Here is a 26543-nt window from a genome sequence, read left to right on the forward strand (position 1 = left end):
GATTACTTCCCCCTGGAATCACTAGGAGATTTGCCTTTGTTTTTCACAGGTGCTGGCTTGTCTTGTAATATAATTTGGGGACACAAGCACTGAGCCTTCTTCCTGCTGAATCAACCCTGACGTCCCTATCGGCTTTAGTGAGAACTATGGTCAAAACGGGTGGGTTTCTGAGCCTAAAGGCATTTTAACTCAGGATGCTGATCATCCCAAACTACCGCTTATGTGCAAAGATGTATAATAATTTAAATGAACATGAGCTGAAAAGCTGCAGGAATTTGAGCCCGTTAAGCCCAGCGCTTACCCTGCAGTTAATTAAGGTTATCTCTTTATTTGTCTTTTCCCTTGTGGGGTCTCAGACAGTAACAATCCAAGTGAATAGAAGATGCTCTTAAGTTAACCTTCTTTTTCTTTGCAGTTCAGGAAATTACAGGTTATTGATTGCATATAAATTCCCTACCAACCGGTGTTCTAAGTTACAATGTGTAAAGAAATGAACTGTAGCAGATACAGAGCTCTGTTCATGCTGGGGCTAGATTGCTTTATCCAGACCTTTTGCATAAAATATCCTCAATAACCAGCAGAGATAATGTTAGAAGAAGTTGGAGATGAGTTCTACCAACGAGCAAGCAAACAGTGTGAGTGATGCGGTGTCTTTTGGGAAGGGTGACTGTTGAGAATCATGGAAATATATAGAACCAGATGTTGACTTTTGAATGGCGACTGCTGCATTTTGACTGCAGAGTTTGAAGGCTCAGAGGTGTTGAGGTGCTCTTGGTTCTACTCAGGCTGTGGGAAGTAGGGAAAATATAAAGAAGTGGGGAGGGGGAAGGGCAAAATTGGTTCCCAAGACCACCAGCACCACTGGCCTCTTGCATAGTGGTGGACCTCACCCAGTGACATTGTGCTTTACACAGCGCTTACAAATAAAAGAAAATTGCCTGAGAGGCTTCCAAGTCCAAGAAAGTACATTTATTGCTGGTTTGGTAATAGGAAAGGCTTTTTCTGTGCTAAGCTGAGAGCAGCCCCAGACTTGGCACTGGAGTCACCGTGTTGGCTTTCTGTGACAAGCAGACAGCTATTGGTCACTCAAAGAAAAGTTCACAGGCCTCCCAAGTTCTATATCTTTGCTAAAGGCTGATTCAATGGCAGAAGAAACAAAATATTGCCTATTGGCCACCAGTCAGTCCTTGCTTAATCAGTTCCTCATCCAGTTACGTAGGAGGAGCTGTACTGTAGCATAGAGGTGAACCAAGACTAAATAGTGAGTAATAAGGAGCAAACAGTGAAAGCAAAAGGCTGAATGTCTTCACATAAAGTTCACAGGATGAATTAATTCATGATTTTCATAGAGAAATAAGAACTATATTCTCACAGGAGATTACTCACAATGAACAATTCGATCAGATTCAGCCTGAAGAAAGGAAAAGGGTAAGAATAAACAGTCCTTCTCCAAAAGGAAAGGCTATTAATACTGCAATGTCTTAATGGTTCACACGAGGACCATTGTTATCAAGTGTATTTATTAATAGCCCGGATGCCTGAGCATTCATTTCAATGCATGAGCCGTGAAAAGAAAATTAGTGGATAAGTATGAAACGATATGTAATGGTCAAGTCATGAAAGCTCAGTTAGGAAATTCCCCAAGTTCCATGATGGGGCAGTGCAGTGGCTGAACAAATCTGATGCATAAAAGGCAAAGTAATGGAAATTGGAAGGGACAATCTGAACTATTCACGTCCATTAATGGTTTCTAAATTGACTGTAACTGCTCAATAAAAGCTCATCATCAATGTGAAAATGCAATGAGAACATCTGCTTGGTGTGCAGAAGCTGTCAAAAAGTAAACAAAATTTGTGAGCTAGGAGAAGGGAGCAAGAAAGAAATGCAATCAAACACGGGTTAGGAGGGTAACACTGCCAGAGACTTCCTTGCTTGGTGGTTCAGCCCCAGCTCTCACAGCACCGTGCTGCAAAACTGCTGTTGTCACCTCCCCTAGATCATTACAGCAAGAGTTTGCACAACAGATTAGAGAAGGCTTTCCTGACCTCAGTCCACCAGTGGTTAGGAGAAGTCCTTGTCTTCCAGCCTTGATGCAAGTGTGCGAGCCTCTGCCGTGAGGTCAGATGTCCTCCTGCACAGGGGAGGTGACTTACACCTACCCCTGATGTGCCCTTACCTTGATCTTCTCAGGAGACCAACTCAGGAGAGCAGGCACCATCACGGTGCACTCTTAATACCAAAATAACTGCCACCGTGTAGGGAACCCTCCAAAAACCTCTTCTAGATCTGGCGGCTCCTTCCTCGCCCTTGCTGTTGGCCTCAGGACCCAGCAATGTCCTTCAGCAAGCCAGGTGCTTTGTCTTCCTTTAATAGTACTAATTGCCTAATTATCTGCTCAAGCACCGTGGTGAAGCATTTTAATGTTTTAATCTCCACTTCCCCGGGCTTTTTCATTTGGAACATGAATACCTGTCGCAGGGAGGCGAGTTCCTAACTCTTGCCTGGAAAAACAAACCCCACGGTGCAGTAGCAAATCCCAGGCAGCAGCACCAAACTCACACACGGATTTCCACACGGATTTCTCCATCACCCTTCCTGCTTCTGTCATCTCTGCCTGCACTGCCTGCAGAGCTGGCTGGGCTGGGCTTTCAGTGGTTTTCAAGAGCGTTTTTTTCCTACCCCCACCTCAGCCAACAATAAACTTCACATTTTCTGTACGAGAAGAGGCTCTTCCCTCACCTGCCCTCAACCCTGAACACACCCGAGCTGCCTTCACACCCCTGCGGTCTGTTTGAACCGGGTGTTTGCAGCTGTTTGGGTGCCTGAGATTATAAAACTTTACATCTGATTTCATCAGATCACCCTGAACTTTGGTGCTGGCTGTTGGAGCACCTGTCAGCAGACACTTGCAAGTTCTCCAAGTTCCCTGCTCCAAAATCTTCCTTTATCCTCAGCCCACCGCTGTGGACGCGGGTGGTTGGCAGAATATTTTCCCTGGGATTACATCTTGTCTCCCATCACCTTCAATCTAGCCCAGCACTTAATACAAGTCACTTAGCTCTCTCCCTTTTCAGCTGATACACGTAGTAAGTTAAAATGCAATCTTATGCCAATTCCATAAACAAGCTCCCAGCTAGCATTCTCTCCCTAATGTCCTCCACTCTCTGCCTGGGTACTTAAAATCTTCCATTACTCTGCTCTTTCTACATATTTTATTGTTTGTTCAAATCACCTTCCAGGCCAGTCTTTTTCTCCTGTACAGAAAAGGAGAGATGCTTTTCCCATCTTCCCATTTACTGCATGCTTATCTCATAAAGTATGTTGCTAAGCAGGTACTCGTGGTAGAGTCTTTCAAATAAAGGGGGTGTATGTAAAATATTGCACAGGTGGCAGTGATTGCTGCAGTAAGGAGGGTCCCGATCCTGCATAATTCCACTGGCTTCACTGGAGCAACTCTTCATACAAACCAAAGTAGATGGAAAGTGTTTCCAGCACTGACCACATTAGAAATTTGTTATTTTCAGGTACTCTAAATATGTTTGCAGATTTTTGTCCTTTGGGCTGAAACTGCCTATAATCAGCACCTACCCCACTGCAATTTTTCCCTTGTTTTGAAAGTTTAGGCAGAATTAGGAGAGCTGCTTTTGAATACGATAAAGAGGAGGAATTTTTATTTTTTTTTTTAAATCTTTCTGACCTTTTTTCCTTGGCAACTCTACAGCTGAATTGGCTGTGGTTTGAAAGATGCAATTTGGCAGGAAAATAGCCCTCATTGGGGAGCAGTGCAGGGCTTTGTATTGCAGGAAATTGGGTTTGATTTGCCCATGCTACAACTATTGAAAAATTGCAATCTAACCATATGCAGTGGAAGGCTTTTGCTAAGCTTATTAAGGGACATGGAGACCAGAGAATAAGACCCTGCACATCTGCTGAGCCAGAAGAGAAGACTTGAGTTCGTGAGGGATGGGCAAGGAGTCCCCAGTGCAGCAGCATGGGATGCTCCTGTCCCTCTACGTTCGGCATCGCTGCCCCATCCCTGGAGGGGTTCAAGGCCAGGTTGGAGAGGGCTTGGAACAACCTGCTCTGGTGGGAGGTGTCCCTGCCCAGGGCAGGGGGTTGGAACTTGATGATCTTTAAGGTCCCTTCTAACCCAAACCATTCTATGATTCTATGATCCTATCATTTTTCATGTTGAAGGGTCTGGTCTCCGCACCCCCAGTGCATGTAAAACCACACTTATTGCTGTGCACATGAACCATCCCACTGTTTCCAATAGGTTTTTGTCTGGTTATTTTGGATCCTGCAAGATCAGATACATGCTGGCATAAGGAAAAGAGGCTTTTTCCCTGGCTATATCCCAGGCTGAAAACCAGGAAGACTGACTTCACAGCAATAAACAGAATCCACGTTGCTGATCCATTTTAAACCAGAAAAGAGATATTTCAGAAACTTCCTCAGCTGTAAGGATTCTTCAAATCCTTTTCACTCCCTTTAAATATTAAATCATTCTCATGCAGACACCAGGCATAGCCCATTTCAAAAAGCAGTGCATTGAGCTGCAGGAATACTGGCAAATCATATTCACGTGCACATCCTTTGGAGTAGCTGTGGCACAAAAATGAGGATTATTTTTTTTTTAAAACTTTGTGGGTGAACTGACTGAATTTGTGGAACAGAATATTTGTCTAAAAATATCTTTGGATGTGGCAACTGGAAATCAGTTTGCAACAGTGATTTCTGATAGACAGTTGTACTGCCTGAGCAAATTCAATGCTTAAGGAAAAAAGATCAAGAGACAGGATGAATAAGAGATACAGTTCATAATAACTAAACATTTTAAAACATGGTCCTTCTGAAACATGGATCTGGCCATCCTGGACTGATCTGTTATGGCATCGTTCTCTTTTTTACTAAACTGCATTTTGCTAATAGAGTAATTATATTATTTTTTTAAATTCAGATCGAGTTTCAAGAACCCTGATTCATGCTGGTTTGTAGCTAACTCTGAAAATATCCCTGCTGAAACCAAACTAGAGGGCTAAACTAAGCAGTATACATATAAATATATACACAGAGAGGGTGAGAGAGTTGATTAAATTGAGATCTTTGCCTCACAAACACTTTCCACTTTGGTTTGCCGGGGAGATGAGGATGAGGATGAGATGTTACAGGCTGTTTATCTGATCCATATCCATGGCCTTTGCCATTCACCTCCACTCAGTAAGATGGGCAATTCATACATTTTTTTTTTCATTCCCCTTTGACAATACTTTCCTCGTTACTTGCAGCATGAGGGTACATAAAGCATAAAAAGTGAGACAGCCCTATTTCTGCCCTGCGCTGCAGTAGAAAACCCATTAATTGCACTTTTGGCAATGAAGTCCAATGACGTACATGCATATAGGACTTAAAGCTCTTTAAATATGTAGGAAATGTTCCCCTAACGAACAGCCATCACTACTTTGGAGCTGCCCCGTGAAGTACCAGGGACACGGGAGCGACTTGGCCGGACACAGGGATGGGTGGTCCTGCTCAGGGCAGAGATGGCAGTGGCTGGGCAAAGCCTGTGAAAGCTGGGGCTGCTTTTTAATCCAGTTGTCAGAAAATCTTGTATTCCAGGAGCGCTGGAGGTAGTTGAAAGGAGGAGAATAATATGCAGCCCAATATAAGTTAGAACTCAGTGAAAAACCTCCATCAGGGACCCTTGAGATTACACAGATGGTCATTCAGCCCCTTATGCTGATGCTCTGTGATGCAGGATTGACTTTGTGGCTGCGTGCTCTTTCTCCCATGATACAGTAAATCACATTGGTGCTTTTTTCTTCGTTTGAATCCTGCTCCCCCATGGTGTTGGACATGTAGAGACAAAGGTACGGTGCGACTTCCTGCATCTCCATCTATGTCCTCTAATTTGGATCTAAAGTTATCCTTTATTACCTGTCCTCAGTTCTTCTCAAGACACAGATAAAGAGCTACAGGCTGAGTTTTGGGGTAGAAGAGGGTACCTGGTGCTCACAGCAAGCCCAGTGTCTGCATAGGGTGACAGGAGCACAAGATGACCCAGTCCAGCTCCCCTTGGCCATGATGTGGTGCTTCGGGACCAAAATGTATTACAACAGAAGGTGAGTTTAGGCATGAAAAAGCAACTAGTAAGACCAGCTAATCCTGGTTCCTTTTAAATTCAGAAATGGCTGCTGATCCAGAGGAACTGGGAAGAAGAGCCCTTGAGAGAGTGAATTTATATTCTGGGCTTTTACTTCTCCCTCACAGCTGTCTGAAAAACGTCACTCCCCCACCCAGCTCCTCAATGAGGAGAAGAGCACGAGGAGAAGGAACAGCTCAGATCTGGATGGGCTGTTTGTCAGGTATGAATTCTCTCATCCAGCCACTCTCACTTCTATTCAGCACATGTAATGAATGTCTGAAAAATCTGGAAATTTATGTTCAGATCAATGGGAGCTGATTAATTACCTAAGATGTATTCAGATAACAGAGTTGAGAGGAAAAGCAAAGGCAACGCTTTCAAAAATGCTCAATGAAGTAAACCAAGTACATTGAGAATATGTTTAAAGGATAAGTGCAAAGACGACCCAGGCAAGCAGGGTATCAAAGAAAGGAGACATCCAAAAGCCAGTCTTACAATCAACAACATAGACATGAAGGAGAAAAGAAATCTCTAAAGCTATTAAAAATCTGGAAGCCTATTAAAAATGGATGAAAAAAAGGTACAAGGAAATCAAATCAAGAGACATGGAGTGGCACTTACGAAAGAAACCTTTAACAGAGTGGAAAAATTACTCTGTGATCCAAGTGAATTTGAATAGTGGCTCCAGTGATGATGGAGAACAGCACTTTCTTCTTTCACAGACCCACTCCCAACAGATGAAATGTTGATGTGCCTTCAGCCTATGGGCCTGCACTGGGGGGCTCATCCTGCACGTCCAGCCACTGTGTCCCCACCTCAGCTGATCACTGACACAACCACCACTTAAATACTGAGGCTTTGCTCTGCCTCCTGCTTCAGTTATGTCTCAGTTATGTATTTTCAGTTGGGAAGACCACCATGAAAGCCAGCAAGGGTACAGTTAGTGCAAGTGAAAGCCGAATCTGTCTCTCAACCCTGTCCTGCACTAGTAACCCTCTCAACACCGTGATCTGCCAAGGACCCTGCAGAGACGTGATGCTGAGCCTGTGATGCTTGTCCCAGCTTGGCACCACATAGGTTTTAAGCACTTTGTCCACGGAGCTGACTCTGATCAATGGATGGGGGAGAAAGCCGGGATAATACTGACACGCAAGACAAAGTTGATGTTTTTGTGTCCAGCCTCAAAGTACAGCCCTTTTGTGAAGGACTAATGTTTTCTCTCAGACGTGATGGGAAGTCCCTTCTGTCCCAGCATCAAGCAACACACCAGACTCACACATCAACACCTTGGATGAAAGCTTGAGGGTCTTACAAAGGCCTTGCCCAATCCTGTCCCTTCCAGGTGAATATTGCCCAGGTCTGGCTTCGTCTCCTGCAGACCCAGTCTCTGGCAGCTCTACTTTCCCCCTCTTTCTTGCATTCAGCTTTATTTTGTCTGCAGAAGTATCAACACTAACACATAAAACCTGACTCCAGTGGCAATGGAATTAAAAAGCTACCCCCAAAATGGGATTTTTGTAACAGAATTGTGGCACTTTTTATGTGAAAGGTTGATTGTGCAGAGACATCGGAGGCATTTGGGTGGTGACCATCATTGTCGTACGTCCAGGAGAAGCAACCACACAAGTCTGCCTGTGCTGCAGGAGCTGTGACCCACACCTTTCACCTCCTGCCCAGCCGCTTGTTTCACAGCCCCCTCCCTATCTGTGAAACCAGAGGATGAGAAAAGACCTTCAGCATCCACACCATATAGCCCCCCAGGAATTTCTCCATCTCTCCTTCAAGCCGAGGTTCAGTTTCCTCCTTCCCCTAATCTTCAGGAGACTGTTCTGGATCATTACAACTCTTCTATTAAAAATCTTCTTGTAACTTCCTAAAGGCTTTCATGGCCAGCATGTTGCATGTGTTCTTGTTCCAAGATAGTCCTTTAGTTTAAATAGCTTTCTTCCTCCTCTCTGTTTATTCCCTCTTCCTCCATCACAGTCACCTCTCCCTTGGCCATTGCTTTTTCCTATGACACCAGCCAAGCCCTTCCTCTCCAGGGGCAGAGGAGCTCTCAGCCCACATGGCCCCTTCTGAGGGGTAGGGAAGGCTCCAGGGAGACCTTATATCAACTTTCCAGCCCCTAAAGGGGCTCCAGAAAACCTGGGGAGGGACTCTTGGTCATGGCGGGGAGCCATAGGATGAGGGGGAAGGGTTTGATGCTGAAAGGGGGGAGATTGAGATGAGATCTGGGGAAGAACTTTGCTGTGAGGGTGGTGAGAGCCTGGCCCAGGTTGCCCAGAGAAGCTGTGGCTGCCCCATCCCTGGAGGGGTTCAAGGCCAGGTTGAACGGGTCTTTGAGCAACCTGGTCTGGTGGGAGGTGTCCAGGTTGGCACTGGATAATCTTCAAGGTCCCATGCAACTCTAATCATTCTATGATTCTGCAGCCTTTCCCTCCCTTTCCCCTTCACTGTCCTTTAACAGGGGTGATGAGGGATGTGCAGTGGTCCTGGGTGCAGTCACACCTGGGCAGGGACCCAGTACTCGTATTCACCCGTTCCTAGTGGAGAAATGTTGCCTGGCATAAGCACATTTGCCTTTTTCAGAGCTGCACCACTCTGGCAGCCCACAATTCCCCCGTGACAGATGAGTGGAAACAACTTTCTTTCCACTTCTGTCATTTCCAAGTGATGAGGCCCAAGCTTCAAACAGAAATTCATGTTATTAGTCCCAGCGTGCACAGTTCTGCACTTTGTACTATTACATTTCATTCTGTTTCTATTACTTCCTTCATCAGGATCATCCGAGTGTTTTATTTGTTATATTTGATCCGATTTTCCATTTACCTTCAGGTCTTTAATTATTCTTTCCTCACAAATTTATTCGAAGCTTTGCATACTGTCGATGTCTCTAGTTGCCTGGATCCTTTATTTCTTTTTTTAAACAGGAGAACTGAGCTTGCCATTTTGTCCTGCTCCATTTATGTATTAAAAATCCTTAAGAGTGGACTCGTGATTTCATGTGCCAGTTCTTTTAGGAGTCTGGGGTGGATTATTTGTTCCCCCCGGCTTCAGTGCATTAAAGCTCTTTCAGTTTTGCTTTCACCTTGGATGCTGAAATTTCCATTTTTATAAATCTTATGCCCATTAGCTATCGTCCCTGTGCCCTTGTGTCCTGAAGCATCATCTTTATTGAAAGCTGAAGGAAAGGACTCATTTAGTTTTTTGCTGTAACTACATTTATTTTTTATTTCATCCATCTTGTTTTCTTTTTTTTTGTCTGTGTGCGACCTAAGATTTTTTACTTAAAAAAAGAACAAAAAAAAGGCAAGTCTCACATTAGTCACATAAGGTTGATGGGACAATCCAGATTCATAGTCCCAGCTGAGGACCATGCATGGCCAGGACAGGAGGTGGGAATCCAAGCTCCAGAAACCACTGTTCGTGCCATCTGCAGATCCCCCTGTCCCCTCTCCCTCTGGGAATACTCTGACCATTGCAATTTTTGACATCACTGGGTAGTTGAAGAAAAAGCAGCCAGATTCTCTTCTTCTGTTCCTATTTATTAACAACAAGAACAACTTCGTTCTTCTGCTCACCCTGCAGCAAAGTCTAATGGTAACAATAAAATAAAAAGGGAAACAAGAAGCTTTTCTAAGAAATTAGCAACCTTTCCCCTGTACACATGGTTCCTGCGGTTTGGTTAATGTTTAAAAGAGCTCATCTTACTGATGTTGCAATTCAGGTCTGATACAAAAAAAAAAAAAGACTCCTCTGTAGAAAGCTGAGGTTTCTCATCTGCATTTCTTCTACTTGAAGATTTCTTCTTATACTTGAGTGTTTCTCATGTGTGTGTGAGTGCAGTGTGTCTGGATGGTTTTCAAACAACCAAAACCAAACAAACAAAGAAAAAGCAGTTTTAAGGTAGACCACTGTTAGCAGAGAGACTCTGGAGAGTCTTGTTCCATGCTGAGATATCCTGCAACAAAATAGGGCACCCTGCATCAGCCATCCTCATCCTCTGAAAAAGGGGACATGACAGAGTTGGAACATTGGATTTTTAATGTTTGGGTTTGGGTTTTTTTTCAAATGAGGTTCATTATTCCACTGAAGCTGCACTACTTGTTAGAGTCCATCAGGAAGCATTTCCCACCCCACTGAAAAAAGTTGAGATGTTAAAGACTTTCCCAATTTATACTGAGATGAAACCAAGAGCTTCTTGTTTAAAAGAATGAAGCATCATTGCCCTGTGTTCAGGGGCACCCCTGGGAGACAGTGATCCTGGACTCAGCTCTGGCTTTTGCCTGAGCTAAACCAGCAGCTCATGTCCAGACCATGTTCGGGTGCAGGACTTGCTCACACTCTGCTGTCCCCAAAACTTATACAATGTGATAAGAAGGGACAGGAGTCTCTTCTCTCACAGAGCCAGGGAAGCTCAACTGGGGGGTCAAACAAAGGGAAGAGTGAATACCAGTGATTGTGGGACTGGGATGGGTGGGAGCAGAGACCTCAGGGAGAAGAGGAGGCCATTGGGGTCCTGTTGGTACCCAGAAAGGCACCGATGAAGCACAGTCCCCTAAGCAGGGAAGCATGGGCACTGGAAATCCCTGGTGCCCAGAGATTCTCCAGCTATTGATTTTGCAGATGGGGGATCCTTACTGGTGAACCATTGTGGGTGGGGGACCAGTCCCACCACAGCAATACCGATGTAAATCAGGGCTGTGGAGGAAGGATCCCCTCCTGTTTGTTCCTGCTACTAGTCTATGTGCTGCAGATCGCATTTATGGCTTTACCAAATGCAGAGTCCAACCCATGACATCAGGTGAGATGCTGTTACAATAACAACATAAATCTTCATCTTTGAAATGACAAGTCAGCTCTAATCCAAAAGGGAAGGAAGAAAGAGGCAATTTTCTTAAATGCATTTGGTCAAGTAAAGAGTTCTAGTTTTGTTCAAACTGTTGGCTTTACTCAGAGTAAAAGATTTCCTTTATTAATGAGATTCATAGAATCATAGAATGGTTAGAGTTGGAAGGGACCTAAAAGACCATCCAGTGCCAACCCCTGCCCTGGGCAGGGACACCTCCCACCAGACCAGGTTGCTCCAAGCCCCCTCCAACCTGCCCTTGAACCCCTCCAGGGATGGGGCAGCCACAGCTTCTCTGGGCAACCTGGGCCAGGCTCTCACCACCCTCACACCAAACAAGTTCTTCCCCGGATCTCCTCTAAATCTCCCCTCTTTCAGTGTCAAACCCTTCCCCTTCATCCTATGGCTCCCCTCCCTGACCAAGAGTCCTTCCCAATCTCTCCTGGAGACCCTTTAGGGACTGGAAGGGCCTCCAAGGTCTCCACAGAGCCTTCTCCAGGCTGAACCCCCCAACTCCCTCAGCCCCCCCTCCCAGCAGAGGGGCTCCAGCCCTCCCAGCATCTCCAGGGCCTCCTCTGGCCCCGCTCCAACAGCTCCATGTCCTTCTGCTGTTGGTGGCCCCAGAGCTGGAGGCAGCACTGGGGGGGGTCTCCCCAGAGCGGAGCAGAGGGTCAGAATCCCCCCCTCTCCCTGCTGGCCATGGGGCTGGGGAGGCAGCCCGGGATGTGGGGGGGCTTTCTGGGCTGCCAGTGCATGTTGCCAGCTCGTGTTGAGCTTCTCATCCACCAGCACCCCCAAGTCCTTCTCCTCAGGGCTGCTCTCCAGCCGTTCTCCACCCAACCTGTATTTGTGCTTGCCCTGACCCAGGTACAGGACCTTGCACTTGACCTTGTTGCACGTCATGAGCCCAACTTAAAAAAAGAATGCGAGGTCATTCAGCAGATGTGTCTTTGTTACTTCTCCGATTAAATAAAAACATGATTTCTACATGTTTGTTGGGTTTTTTTCCTATGTGATCTCCTGGATCAAGTTATTTGCTATGAAAAAAAAAAAAAAGGAAAAGCTTTTTCTAATGAAATCCAATGAGCAATAAAAGACCGTCTTGGCATTGACAAGGACACCTTTTGCTCCCGTTCATGCCAACAGCACCGGAGACTCATCTTCTTAATAGAGTGGGGAAGTTTTGGTGAGTGCTGTTGACAGAGCCCGCGACGTCGCTTCCGTGCCGCGGGATTTTCCGTAGGCAGCATTAATGGGACAGAGCCAAGACAAAGGCTCAATCTGAGAGCTCATCAGATACTAATTTACCGTTAGTCCCGCTATAAATAATGCATGCCAATGGGGAGCTGCAATGGCCCTTAGTGGAGTAATGCACTCAGGCTTTCTTCCTCCCACAGAGGCCAAACCTCACATCTGTGCCGGTACCGCAGGAGAACTTTTTCAAAACCATCTCGGTGACTTAGGATCGTTGTAGGAAAGTCACTGGGATTTAGGCATCTTCTATCTCAGACAAGATATTTTTATCTCCACCAGGCTATTTCTTCCTTTATTGGCAGGAAAAGCTGGCTAAAAAGCAGAAAGCAGGCAAAAGATCGATTGGGATTTTCCATGGGGATGAGATGTGGATTCCCTGCCCGCTTTTCCAGTCACACCAGTGAGGGCCAGCAGGTCCCTGGAGAGGAGGGGAGGACAAGAACAATGTCAGCTGTACTGTCCCCCGTGCTGCTGGAGAAGGTGGTCTGAGGGACCCCCAGAAGAAGCAGCAGGGTTCTCCTGTCAGGGATGGGGAGCAGGATCCATCCTGACCCGTGTCTAAGCCCCAGAACATGAGAAAATTGTTTGTCTAAATCAATTTTGAGAAATGCGGTCAAAAGATTTTCTGAAAATCCACTTGAATGTATTTTTCCCTGCCCAAGAGGAGTATCCAGGTCATCCAGTCTCCCCGCTATTGCAACGCCTGTGCAGTCAGGGTGAAACCTAGAGCTTCTCCTGCAGAGCCGTGCAGTCTGTGACTCTCCAGGTTTCCAGCACAGGGGGTGGTTTTAGTGACAGACTGGGTATTTTTGGTTGCTGTTCCACCTCTTCTTTCTGCAGGATCTTAAGAGAACTCGGCTGACACCTTTCCTGACTTGTGTGGGTTTTTCTTTTTCTCCTTATTTCTTGAGTTAACTCCCTCTTGTGTCCCTTTACAAAACCCTGATGGAGCTTTGGCCTTTCTACCCACGAAGAGGCCAGGGCTGCATACAGCCCATGCTGTTCACGATGAATAATGTAGCTTCCCTCTAGTTCTCTTCCCTTCCCTTTACTGGCGTTTCAATGCTGCTGCAAATTTCCTCACAGACTTCCAGTGTCTGATATAAGAAGATGTCTTGCTGCCTGCTTCTTTATGGGTATCTGGTATATTGGGCCCCAAGCCCCCCACCTGTCCTAACCTGAGTTTCAAACATACCTGTTGCCTGCCATCCTCAATGCTCCCTTTTATGGGATTAATTAAAGTTGGATTTCCATTTTCAGTAGAATGACTGTGGTTTAATAATCTCTTGAATTATCTTGCTAAGGCGAACAGGGTCGGTGTTTACTTCCTCCCTCCTTCCTGCTTTTTTTCCATGACAAGTTTAAGAATTTATGTTCCTTGAAATTCTTTTTTTGTTTGTTTTTTTAATTCCTCTCATGTCCCTGTAATGCTGTTCTTCCTGAGAATGGCCCTGGGCTCCTCCTGTCCGCAGACACCAGTTTAGTGCTCACCTGGCAGAGCAAGTGATGTCCACTCTGGGGTGCACAGTGTGTGTCCCCAGCAGGACATGGGGTTTAAGGGCCCATGGTCAGCATTGAGCAGCACCTCTCCCTTGGCATTCACAGCTCCTGGCACGGGGCTGGGATACAGCCCTGCTCACAGCACTGCCAGGTTGGAGCGGTTTTGGGGTCAAGGATAGTCCATCCCGGGGGGGCTACACCCCTGTGCAGGTGGGAGAACCATCCATGGTGCCCATAAACTCTTCACCCAATACCTGGATTTTCAACCCTCATTTTTTCATGAATTTCCAATACCATGTCCTTCACATTGTTCCCTCCATTCATGAAGTCTCCATGGGGCAGGACAGGCAGTTTCCCAGGCAAGGGATCAGTGGTGAATGTGAGACCCCTATCCCACCCTAAACATTGGCTTCCCATCACCCCAGCGTTGTTAAAGAACAACACATTCAAAGGCCATGAGAAATAGCCTTTGCAAGGTTTCTCTTGGGGTCTAGTTTGAGATGAGACATATCAGGGGCATCCCAAGCCCTGCCATCCCTGGGCAACTGCCCTGGGCCTCCACCTCCACCGCCCAGGTTCCATGTCCAACCCAAGCCTGCCCCACAGCTCATCCTACCCCATAAGCACCCCAGCCCCAAGGCTGAGCCCCACAGCAAGCACTAGGGCCACAGGGCCAGGAGGAACATGGATCCCACACCGGCCAGCAGCCACCACCAAGAAGTAGCAAAATTCAGCTGCCGAGAACTTGGGTTCACGTCAAATCCCTGGTCGCACCATGAGAGTCCTGAGCTTATTAACCACCCAAGCAGCATCCCAGCTTTGTTTGAGAGGGGATTTAGGAAATCTATCAAGCTGTTTTGCTGTTAGTTGCTGAAAAGAGGAAGAACGGAGCTGTAGTATTTTTATTTTTTTTTTTCTGAGTCCCTTTTTATCTTTTGGCAGCCCTTTGTACAATTAAATAGCTCCACGGGGATGCCATATGTTGCCAATAGTTTTACACTTCTCAGTAGTGGGAGGCTGGAACGCTTTCCAAATTGACATGATAGGAACCCATTACAAAATTCTTCTCTAAGAGGAACGGCTAAATGTTCTGTCAAGGAATTGAATTAAAAATAGACCAACTGGTATTGTTATCTCCCCAAAAGAATGCACTTGGCATCAGGCATAACATGGTACATCTGGTGGTACATCTCTCAATCTCTGGAGCCTGAACACTAGTCTGGTAGGGCTGTCAGCAACGAGGTGCAGAGCTGGGTCCAGACCCCAGGGGCAGGGTGGTGGGTTTGGGACCTGTCTTCTTGTCCCCATTGCAGCTGAAGAACATTAGCTTGGTCCTGCCAGATTCATTGCCCTGTGCTCTGTGCTCTCCCAAAGAGTCCCTGCCTGGACAACCAGCCACCATGAAGTACAGCACAGGAGGACCTCACAGGACTGTCTTCACCCACCTAAGCTCCAGCACCTCCCAGATAAGCTCTTTCCTGGTGTGTTGGAGCACACATCCACCTGGGTGCTCTTCAAGTCAAAGACAGAAAGTTCCAAATCCAATTGCACTTCAGCACATTCTGCATGGGCACACAAAACTTTCTCCACATGAATTTGTTTTCCCACAACTAGTTGTCTTCATGAAAATATGAATTTTCACCCTTCCCCACCTCCACCCAGTCTTTGATTGCCTTGTTCTTTACTTGTTTGCTCAGTGAGTCCTCTCTGCAGGGCGGGTGACTCGTTCTGCTGTGGGACCGGTGGGGACACAACCAGCACGCAGCTGTGGGTGGTGGATGGGGCATCTCATAATAGCTTGATAACAGCTATTAAGTAAATACCACACACTGGGGAAAAAAAAAAAAAAAAAGGATTTGCTTAACATCGAGGTTTTAAACCAACCCAACCAAACAGGGCCCCATCACAAGGAGGCAAAAATACAAAAAGAACTCTGGGGAAAAAAAAAAAAAAAAAAGGCTTCACTTCAACCTCAAACAGGGTGGGGTTAACTATCAGAACAGAGCTGTTTACCTTGGGCTGCAACACATGAATAGGGGGACTTTGAAAATCTGTTCTCACGAACAACTGGTTTCCACAAAGGCTTCTGTTCTATGGTAGTGACAGCTTAAATAAGCAGGCATTTCTTGGAAGGATTGTCTTTTTGTCTCAGTTATGCCTTTACTACAATCCCGGAGCATCATTCACACAATTGAAGATTGCCACTGTGCCGGGTACTACAATAACCAGTTGGAGCTGCCCCTTCATTTACTCTGATCCTGTTGATACTGAGTGGGTTTAAAAAAATGATAAAAGAAAAAAAAAAAAAAAAGAAAAGGCATGGCTGATTCCTACTTGAGTTTGAACTGAGAAACACAGTAAAACAAACAAAGTAAGGATTTTACCTGGTGGTAATCTTTGGTCTGATTGGGAGTAGATCAGGGTAAGTTTACTGGGTCCCTGGGAGTGTGCCCTGTAGAGCCCCCCTGGACCTCCAGGAGGAACCTGCTCTGGGGTTGTGTTTGCAGAGTGTGTGCTGGGTGCAGGGAAGCTCTGCTGAAAGGCAATGGGTATTAACTTGAGCTGCAGGACATGTTGATGGGCTTTGTACATCTCTGTGATGCCAGTGAACGTCTGTCTGTGCCTACACACCTCTGCAGGTCTCTCTGAAGCCTATGTCCCTCGGCCAGATGCAGTAGGAGATTGGTGTAAAAGATGGACTGTGGCCTCTGGGTAATTCAGGCAACTGGACTGTTACAAGATTAGTTGCCAAACCAAGGGATTTCTTGTATGTCTGCCAAAAAAACTCAGAAAGCAGAACCTAGTGGGGTAAAGCATAGCCAGAACTATGCTACAGGGATGCCATTTTGGTAAAGAAATCAAAGACTAGAGGATAACTGATTCCAATTATTAATTTTTTTTTTTACCTTTTTCCCCTTGGGTCACTAGATAAAACACACAGCCAGCTGTGGAGGAGCAGCCCACCCCTGGAAGCTCCCTCCTGCTCCTTCTCTTTCACGTGTCCCACCACGATGGGAGCCATGGGGAGGGCTGGTACTCACCCTGTCCCCCAACTGCACTCTGAGCGCTTGAGCCCTATGGGACTTTTGTTCACCCATTTCAGAGGGGATGCTTCAAAATGCCTTTGGTGGGAACAGGTATGGACCACACTTGGCCAAGCAGGTTGCTGCAATCCTTGTGTCAAACCCAAGGTAATATTTTGCCTTCTGGACAGGATTAAGTGCCCACAGGCTGGAGTGGATCAGCCTCGCAGCTCTAGCCTCTGAGACCAAATGGGATCTCAAGCAGGTGGGAGGACTTTTGGGTGCTCCCCTCTACACAGGGCTCCCTGCTGCCTGGCCGAGTTGTCCCTTGCTCAGGGGCTGGCTGCACTGGTTCTTGTTGTGATGTTGCCGAAATCGAGCCAGGCAGAATCCAGGCAGGACTGCACAGAATCAAGGAATCTGGAATGGTTTGGGTTGGAAGGGACCTTAAAAATCATTTCGTCTGACCCCCCCCGACCTGGGCAGGGACACCTCCCACAACACCAGGTTGCTCCAAGCCCCCTCCAACCTGCCCTTGAACCCCTCCAGGGATGGGGCAGCCACAGCTTCTCTGGGCAACCTGGGCCAGGCTCTCACCACCCTCACAGCAGAGAATTTCTTCCCCAGATCCCATCTGAATCTCCTCTCATTCAGTTTAAAACCCTTCCCCCTCAGCCTATGGCTCCCCTCCCTGACCAAGAGTCCCTCCCCATCTCTCCTGAAGCCCCTTTAGGGACTGGAAGGGGCTCTAAGGTCTCCCTGGAGCCTCCTCTTCTCCAGACTGAACCCCCCCAACTCTCTCAGCCCCCCCTCACAGCAGAGGGGCTCCAGCCCTCCCAGCATCTCCGTGGCCTCCTCTGGCCCCGCTCTAATAGCTCCATGTCCCTCCTGTGCTGAAGACTCCAGAGCTGGAGGCAGTGCTCCAGGTAGAATGACTCTCCCCCTTATTGTGCAAGCCCTGAGTGTGGTCCCAGGCGAGAGGAACAAGCCACTTGTGTAGAAGGGAAACCCTCCCTGCCCTTCCTGGGATGAGCGGAGCTCATGGAGGAAGCTGTGGGTGCAACCTGGCCTATTGCTATGTGGGAGCTCTAGGTTGGATCATCAAGTCCCATCTCCTCTGAAGCTCAGTGAGTCTAGAAAACCATCTCCCCTTGTCATCTGTGCTCAGAGATTCACCGCACCTGCACAAAAGTGCTTTTATGTCTGCTTCATGCATATTGAGAGTCGACATTAAAAGAGAGAGAAAGGAAGAACAATCCATTAGGCTCTGTGCACTAAATCCTAGATTTCAAACTGACACATCTAAAAATACCTATGATATGAAAGCAGATACAGCATGATAATTATATACTGCAGGTCTATTGTACTATTGTACTCTATATGGGATTCCTGCTCCAGCATCTACTGCAACCATTAGAAGAGACAGGACCAAACCAGCCTGGCTAAAATGAAGAGCCATGATGTTGGATGGATTAGCATCAGCAGCATCCCAAAATGCTCCGGAGCCTGGTCCAGGGCATTTCAGTGTGGAATGCTGGGATTTGGCACTGGGTAGCTCCTCCTTGCCCAGATTTAAGATATTTCTTTTAAAGAATCCTTTGGTGGCTGACCTGAAACCAGTTTCTTGTGTGAAGTGGTTAGCATCTGTGCTTTCCCACTTTCTGGAGAGATTTCTCATGTCCTTGGATGTGGTAGAAAACATGCGTCACGAAAGTGCCGACCTCAAGTTGGTACGGGGGGAGCCACCCGGGCTCTGAATCATTTAACTCTGTGAAATGATGAATTCTGTGTGTTTCTGGCAATTTCCTGTAGCTATAAACGCCAGCGAAAATTAAAATTAAATTGTAGTCTAATTAGTTAATGATCTCATTTTATATAAATAAATCCAGTAAATCGCGTTCATTATTGTACGAAGCTTGTGTTTAAAAGGAACTCGGTGGCACATGACGTCCACATCCATGTGTAGGGACCGTCCCCCAGCTTTCACACTCAGACTGGGTGACACTGGAAGCACAGGACAGGTTTGTCCAAAAATCAGAGCTGCTTGCTAGAAGCCTGCTGCCTGCCTGAGAAAACATGAAATATCCTCCTGGTCCAGGCAAAACAGCAACTGGCTTAGAAATGGCTATTTTAGTGAGGACCACAGGGAGAGGGAAGGAAGAGGGACCCATGAAGTCCCTGCATATCCTTGCCTCCAATAGTAGAGAACATTCCAAGGAGTGTCCCTGCATCCAGTATCCCCGCTGCATCTTCCAGCTTTTCCAACACCTCCACAAGCAAGTCTTGGCAGGTGTGGTCGGTGAAGGTCCCGTCACCCTCTGCAGAGGGTTTTTGGGAGCCCCCGGCCAGTTCATCATTAGGAGCTGGTGCTCTGCCAGCCTCAGCTCACCTTGCACGTCCCATTGGAGGGGTGAGATGGGCTGCTGTGAGGAGCTGGTGATATTTCTGGGTTTGGTTGGTGAAGCAGGCTGGGATCCTCCAGATGAAAGGCTCTATAAAAAGGCAAATTATTCCCTGTAATTTGAGAGCACTGCCAACCCCAAACACTCAAAAACTCTGAGGTTCCCAAACCACAAAACTGGCCAAACTGTCGCAAGATTCTCATTTCTGATTGGAGTTTCCTTCTCATTTTCCTTCTGGTTTTGAGGCGTTGGGCCACATTTTTATTTGCAGAGAAAAGTCACGACGAAGCACAAACTGCCTGGTTTTCAGAAGTGAAACCTGAACGTCACTGGTGATCACGTGCCTCCGGGAGACGGGGCTTCTCTAAAATGTCAAAGAGGGGGGAGCATCATGTTAAGGCCACAAGAGTTGAGCAGGTGCCTTTTTTTTCTCTTCCATCTGACCACAGCAGTGTGTGCCCGTGGGTGTCTCAGGCTGCTTCTTGCACCTCTGTCACCCTCACCTGTCTGCTCCCAGCGGGGAGGGTGGCCCCCCAGATGCCACTTTGTCCTTTCCCAGGGAGCTCGGCAGGGGACAAATCACTCCTCCTGCTCTTTGAGAAAACCACCTGCGTTCAAGTGGGTCAAAGTAAGCTGCAAAGTTCACACGTCCCTGTGGTGAGAGAAGCAGGGGACGTGCCACCGGGAGGGTGAGGTTGTCACCTTCGGTGCTGAGCCTCGCTGGCAGCAAGAGGGACCAGGGCACCACACAGGGTACGTGATTTCTATTGGTGCTCACTGCCAAAATGGCTAGAAAAGACACCAGGAAGAGCCCCAGAGGAAGACAACTAGGTTTTTTTGAGTCCCTGGGGAGGGATTCTGGATCAGGAAGTGGAGCCATAGGATGAGGGGGAATGGTTTTACACTGGAAGAGAGGAGATTGAGATGAGATGTGGGGAAGAACTTCTTCACTGTGAGGGTGGTGAGAGCCTGGCCCAGGTTGCCCAGAGAAGCTGTGGCTGTCCCATCCCTGGAGGGGTTCAAGGCCAGGTTGGAGGGGGCTTTGAGGGACCTGGTCTGGTGGGAGGTGTCCCTGCCCAGGGCAGAGGGTGGGACTGGATGATCTTCCCTTCCAACCCAAACCATTCTATGATTGTCACCTAACAGCGATGGTTCCTCACGTGTCCACCCTGCTCCTGGCAGCGACCGCCCAGAGTTTTAGGGGTATGAAAAGCAAACACCATCCAACCACTGCATTTCAAACCCGGGGTTTGAGCCTGCATCTTGTCCTGTGCTGATGTACAGAGCCCAGACCTCAGCTTTTGTGCTCTCAGCTGGGTTTTGGGAGGCACCACTGCACAGTCAGAGTGCAGTGCTTCTACAGACCCACCAGCTGGGGCACACGAGCATGTGTTACAGTCCCCTGCCAGGGAATTGAGCCCTGACTCATGTCCTTTTTCTCAGAAAATGTAGGAAACAGGTCCCAGGTCTCCCAAATCCTCTGTTTGTGCTGAACAGCTCTAGAAGTGACTCCTGCATGAGGCATGGTGGCATGTCCAGTCCCTGAATAGTGGTGGAGGCATGAGTTGGAAATGAAACCTTCAGGGGTTGAGATGTCCAGTGCAACAATCACAGTGGTGAAGATGATAGAATGGGATCCCCCAATCTGCTCTGGAAGAAACTGCACCTCCCTGCCTCAGTTTCCCCATCTATAAAATGGGCACATGGGTGCTGCTTCTGGAGGCAGAGTGCTTTGACATGCATTCCTGCTAAATGCTGGGTGAAAGGCAGGAGCAGCAAACGAGAGAGGGACAGAGCAAGCCCAAAGTTGCTCAATAACCCTCCTGGGCAGTGCCAGGATCGACAAACACTCTCAGATGTGGACAGGGATGGCCCTGGGGTCAGGGTGCCTTGGGAGATACCTCTGGCCCTTTTTGCCAGTGGAGACACCTTCTCCTAGCACTGGGCAAGACACAGGCCTCAAAGGAGGAGACTGGGAGCAAAAAGCCGTGAGACGGGTGAAGGCAAAACACAATCTCAGTGTCTGCGCAACCCTGACTGTCACTTTATGTGCTTTATCTTACTGTTCCACCCAGCTTTCAAGAATCTGTCACAACAGTTTTGCACTGAAATACCTACCCTGGCAGAAACCTTACTTTAGATATCATTATTTGTATGATTTCCTAAGAAAATACACTCCTGTAAGGACTTTCCTCCTTGTACAAGGTCACCCACCCTGCACAGGTTTGTACATCTCCACCAGTACCAGGGTCAGGTGTAACATGGAGAGAAATTCGCAGAAACAGGAGCTCTGAACCACTACTACCAGGAAATTAGGACAAAGGGAGATATTACACCTTCCCTCTTTTCAGACCAAGAGAAAAGTTGCAAAACAGGAAGAGAAAGGGTGCAAGTAGTGGGAAGAAGAAGAGGGAATAATAACAGGTGGGAAAAAAGAAGAAAATGTGGAAGGAGATAGATAGCCTATGTGTAAGGAGAAGGAAAAAAGAAGGGATAAAGGAGTTGGGGGGGGAAACCAGAGCCACCTGGCACGGTGGTCCGTGCCCCGTTACCCCATGGGCAGTGTTGCTGAGCCCCACACCCTGCCCTGCCCTGCTGATTCCCATCCCCGGGACCTCTGCCAAGAAAACCAGCCTCGTCCCCTCGGGTTTATTCTTTTTCCCTGTCTCTGGAGAACCTTTGGGCGCTCATTTGCAGGGACACGGTGCTGGCAAACCACCCGTGGTGGGGGACGCTGTGCTCCTCTGCTAGGGCTGGCTTCACCCCCCTTGGCTTTTAACTACACCCTGCCCCAACGCCCTTGGAGAGGGAGGGGGAATTTGGGAGAGGGGCTTCACCACCCACCCCCGACGCTGAAATAAAGATGTCCCATGGGTAAACTCCAGAAATCCCATGTAGCTTGGCTTGCTTTTTATGGGATTAGCTATTCCTCTGCATCATCAGATGGGGATAGATGTGCCAAACGACCGTAGATTCCTGTGGCTGTTAAGGCCGCCTGCGGGAAGTACCCCGGATTCTCTCTGGTAGCACCAAACCCGAGTCTATTCAAGCAACATAAAATAAGGCAGGCTGTGACAAATTTCTAAGCTATATCCCCAAAGCTTTGTCCCGCCACAGCCCCGAATTCTCATTGCCAGTGCTCTGAGCACATGGAGCAGAGGCTGCAGAGCAGGCACGGGCTCGGTTGGCCAACGTACGGGAAAATCCGGCCTCTCCAGTATTTCCCATCACGAATTGAAATCATATTTGTTTTCTGATAAAAGGTTGGTACTTTGCTCTTTCACAAGCTGCTTTTAAAAAGCAGGTACTCAGGGGAGTAGTTTAACTCCTTCCAATAACCTCTGTCTCTGCCCAACACGCGTATAGGATCTGACATAGAACTCCATGAAGCGCCTGAATACTCAAAGAGATCCAGATGCCCTTGACTGAGGAAGAAAAGTTCCATCATAAATGAAAGTTATTATTGCTGAAGCTTTTAGGAGTCTGGCAATTATTGTGCAATACAAAGCATCTCAGAATCACAGAATGCTATGGGGTTGGAAGGGACTTGTGGAGATCATCTAGTCCAACCCCCTGCCGGAGCAGGGTCACCCAGACTTGCACAGGAATGTGTCCAGGTGGAGTTTGAATGTCTCCAGAGAAGGAGACTCCACCACCTCCCTGGGCAGCCTCTTCCAGGGCTCTTCCACCCTCAAAGGAAAGTTCCTCCTCGTGTTTAGGTGGAACTTCCTATGTTCCAGTTTGTGCCTGTTCCCTGTTGTCCTGTCACTGGGCACCACTGAAAAAAGACTGGCCCCATCCTCTTGACACCCACCCTTTATGTATTTATAGGCGTTGATCAGATCCCCCCTCAGTCTTCACTTCTCCAGACTAAACAGACCCAAGTCCCTCAGCCTTTCCTCATCAGAGAGATGTTCTAGTCCCCTCATCATCTTCATAGCCCTTTGCTGTACCCTCTCTAGCAGTTCCCTGTCCTTCTTGAACTGAGGAGTCCCCATCTCATCCCTGATGGAGGTGCCTTCAGGTCTGGTGGCTCTCTCTGCCTGGTGGGAGAGGGTACCTGGAAGGGCCATCTGGGATGAAAAGCCCAGTCCCTCACAGTGGTGGGAACTGGTTCCCCAGTGCTTCACATCATGCCCAAGCAGTGGTGGTGCCCACAGCACTTCCTTCGGACGGAACACTAACTAGTTAATGCCAGAAAATCAAACAGGAGGAAAATTATATTGTTGAACGCTTTTTGCCAAGTGACAGAAAAGGAAAAAAAAAAATAATCGTGATTCATTTTTGGGGGTAACCATAGTTCAAACATCCTCGGAGAAGGTTAACTCCTTGTGACAATATGCCCAGAAATAATTTCTGTGGCAGTGGATGAAAAAGGGAAAAAAAAAAAAAGTTGAATAAACTATTTTTGGGTAGTGCTACCGAGCCTGGAACAAGGACCCCGGCTCAAGACGGTCCTTGTTCCATTCGCAGGGATGAACATCATCTCTGTCCCCTCTCCATCCCTCTCAACCTCCCCTGAGCTCCCGATGCTGCTCGGGTGGGCACAGGGCCAGTTTGCTGGAGGAACCTTGGGGAAAGGAAGCCTTGGGCAAGGGGTAAATAAAATTGCTTGGAAAATGAAAGCCTTGGTGTCAGGCAGCGGCAGAGCTGTAGGGAGAAGAGAAAAAAAAAAAACAAACCAACCCTGTTTAGTATTCCTAGAGCTCGGTGCTTTTTCAGAAGAAAAGCACCTCCATTTAGCAGCTAGAGTAAATATCATGCCTTAATATTGTGTGTTAATAGACTGGCTTTTTCAGCTACTGATGACTGTAGTTTTGGAAAATTTATTGTTGCTATAAAACTAGTCTCTCTCTCTCTCTCTCCTCCCTCTCCCTCTCTCTTCTGCTAATTGACAAAGAGGCCCAGTAATTAAAGGACAATAAAAGTTTTCCAGTAATTAGTTTCTGTTGTTTGGTTACAGGCCATCAATTGTTCTTTAATAATACCAATCGTTAGCATGCAGTAGTCAGTGGGCTCTCAAAGGCTTCTGGGGCACAACCACTTACCAACACTACACATTCCATTCCCATGAGGGCATCCCACATCCAGCGGGAGATTAACCCTCTCCTAGGATGAAGTGCTCCTACCCTGCCTTCCTGTTTGGGGGGTAAACATCTCACGTAACTAATGACCAGGAGCCAGCAATGAGGGTAAGGTAATTATCCCTACCTGAGGAGTAGGGAGGAGAGGGGCTCCTGTATATATAGAGCAGGGCACCGGCAGCCCCGGGGGGGGTTATACACACACCTCTGTTATAGGCTGCTCTTCAGCATGGCATGGCCTGCTAAAAACACTTGCAAAATACTCTTTCAAGGCCTAATTTCGTGGAGAGGCATTCCCAGGGATTTCAGCAGGATGAAGTGAACATACTGGCAAGCGAGCATACACCAGTTGATTGATCGACATCATATTTACCTGCCCGAATGCTGCATTTTATGCTCGAGGCATAAAGGTTTGCAAGATTTGGCACCAGCGTCTTGATGGCTGGAGACAGTGTTCCCCATTGGCCTCTTTTCTTTTGCTGGACCCAGCTGAAAGCTCAAAAACAAATCCATCGAGCCTGCTCCCAGGAGATATCTCACCAGTGCAAAGATCTAAGGCTTTGATCATCCTACATAAAGCTTTAACCATAAGATTAGGTTCCAGTTTAAAAGAGGTGACTAGGACATATCACACCCCAGAGATGTTGTCCCTTCCAGCTCCTCCTCTCTACTGATTGCTGAGGTGGTGCAGGTACCTCACCTGGCCTGGGTGTCCAGCCTGGACTGAGGTCCCAACCCAGACGAGCTCGCTGTTGCCCAGCTCCTGACGTCAGGAAAGATGACTTTGAGTAAAGTATTTAACAGGGAAAGGAGAAATTCAATCCTTCCCCTCCAGAAGGTTTTTCACAGACGTGTTAGTTATACTCCTGACTTGGAATATGTTTGGAGGCTCTACCTCAAATTAAATCTCACGTTGGTTATGTGGTTGCTAATAATCTCCAATGGCATTGCTGGTTTCTTCACTACAGGTGTCCCTTGGAAGCTGTGGCTCCTGGAATTGGAAACTGCCCAGCAATCTCAGCCAGCACCACCACCAGGGGAAAAAAAAAAAAAAAAAAAGAAATAAAACTGAGCTTCAGTACGGCAGAGAAAAGATTAAAAATACAGCCTTCAAAATTCAGAAAGAAAATTAAAAACACCTCCCCATCCCTTATTCACACAGAGATATACATAAATACATATAGATTGTTTCTGTAAGGCAGAGACCCAGTTTGGGGACATATGACTCACGATTTTTGAATCCTGAGGCTTGCAATGGAGGGGCATCTTGCAGCTTCTCTCCTCAAGCTGCAGCCTTTCGCTGACTTCCACGGCACGGCTGAGTTTAATATTTCCTTCTCATCTTTCATTTCCTCCACCCAAGCCTTCTGCAGCAGGTCGGATGTGAGGCAGGAGCAGTTCTCCAAGGCCATGGTCCTCACACGCCTCTCTCTGATGGAGCTCTTATGGCAAACGTTTCTCAGGGCTGGGGGTTGAACACCAATGGAAACCAGTGGGGGTTGTCCCAGGGGAACAAAAAGACCACTGCTCCAAAGCTGGGGGTCCTCCCTGGCCTGGAGGAACTTCTCTCCTGCAGGCAGCTGCCTGCCCTGCCACTGCCTGTCTCTGCTTTCCATCAGAAATTCCTTACATGCCGCTGCTGAACAGCCCGGTACGGTCCCATGAAAAATCTTGATTTTGTCTAATCAGAATTTTCTGACATTTCCTGGAAGATTCCCAAAGAGCACTTAAACACTTGTGTAGCCTGGATTCTGGATATGATTTCTGTCCATAAATAGCCAGGCTGGAGTTCAGTTAAATAATCATGGCATCCAACGGTGTGGCCCCTGCCAGAAGCTTGGCATGCACTCGTCACCCTGGAAGAAGCACAGCAGGGTTGTGCTGGGCTACCTGTAGCTTCCTCTCAGTCCCTCTGGCCACCCTTGTCCACCCAGCACCTCTTCTTTGTGGTGTCCTTTGCACGGGTACAGCCTGGGCTTCGCTGGCCCCAGGAGGTGCTCTGGGAGAGGTCTGCCCTGGATCTCCCACAGCTCTGTGATGGGAACATGCTGGGGTAGGAGAAGAGATGTGGAGCTGCAAATCCCAAGTTAGAAGAGAAGGCTGCACTTCAACACTGTCTTCCAATGCAAACCAGAGACCATCATCCCTCAGATCAACTATCCTGCACCACTGTCTCCAGGGAAGTAGATGCGGACAAGCATCATGAAAGGCTCGTAAGGTGGATTTGTCCTACTTCAGGACAGGATGAAGAGGCTGCTCAGCACACAGAGAAGGACATTACCTTGA

General features: G+C 47.6%; 1 long non-coding RNA gene across 1 annotated transcript in view; it reads right to left on the reverse strand.

Moving 5' to 3' along the window:
- Positions 1-25793, reverse strand: part of LOC106887598 — a 40922-nt gene extending 15129 nt beyond the window's left edge. Inside the window, exon 1 of the long non-coding RNA XR_001411934.1 lies at positions 25488-25793. This is a non-coding gene — a long non-coding RNA (uncharacterized LOC106887598). The remainder of the gene's footprint in view (positions 1-25487) is intronic.
- Between the last annotated feature and the right edge of the window lie 750 nt (positions 25794-26543).

Source organism: Calidris pugnax, unplaced genomic scaffold (assembly GCF_001431845.1).
Source record: "Calidris pugnax isolate Ruff unplaced genomic scaffold, ASM143184v1 scaffold55, whole genome shotgun sequence".
NCBI classification, from domain to species: Eukaryota; Metazoa; Chordata; class Aves; order Charadriiformes; family Scolopacidae; genus Calidris; species Calidris pugnax.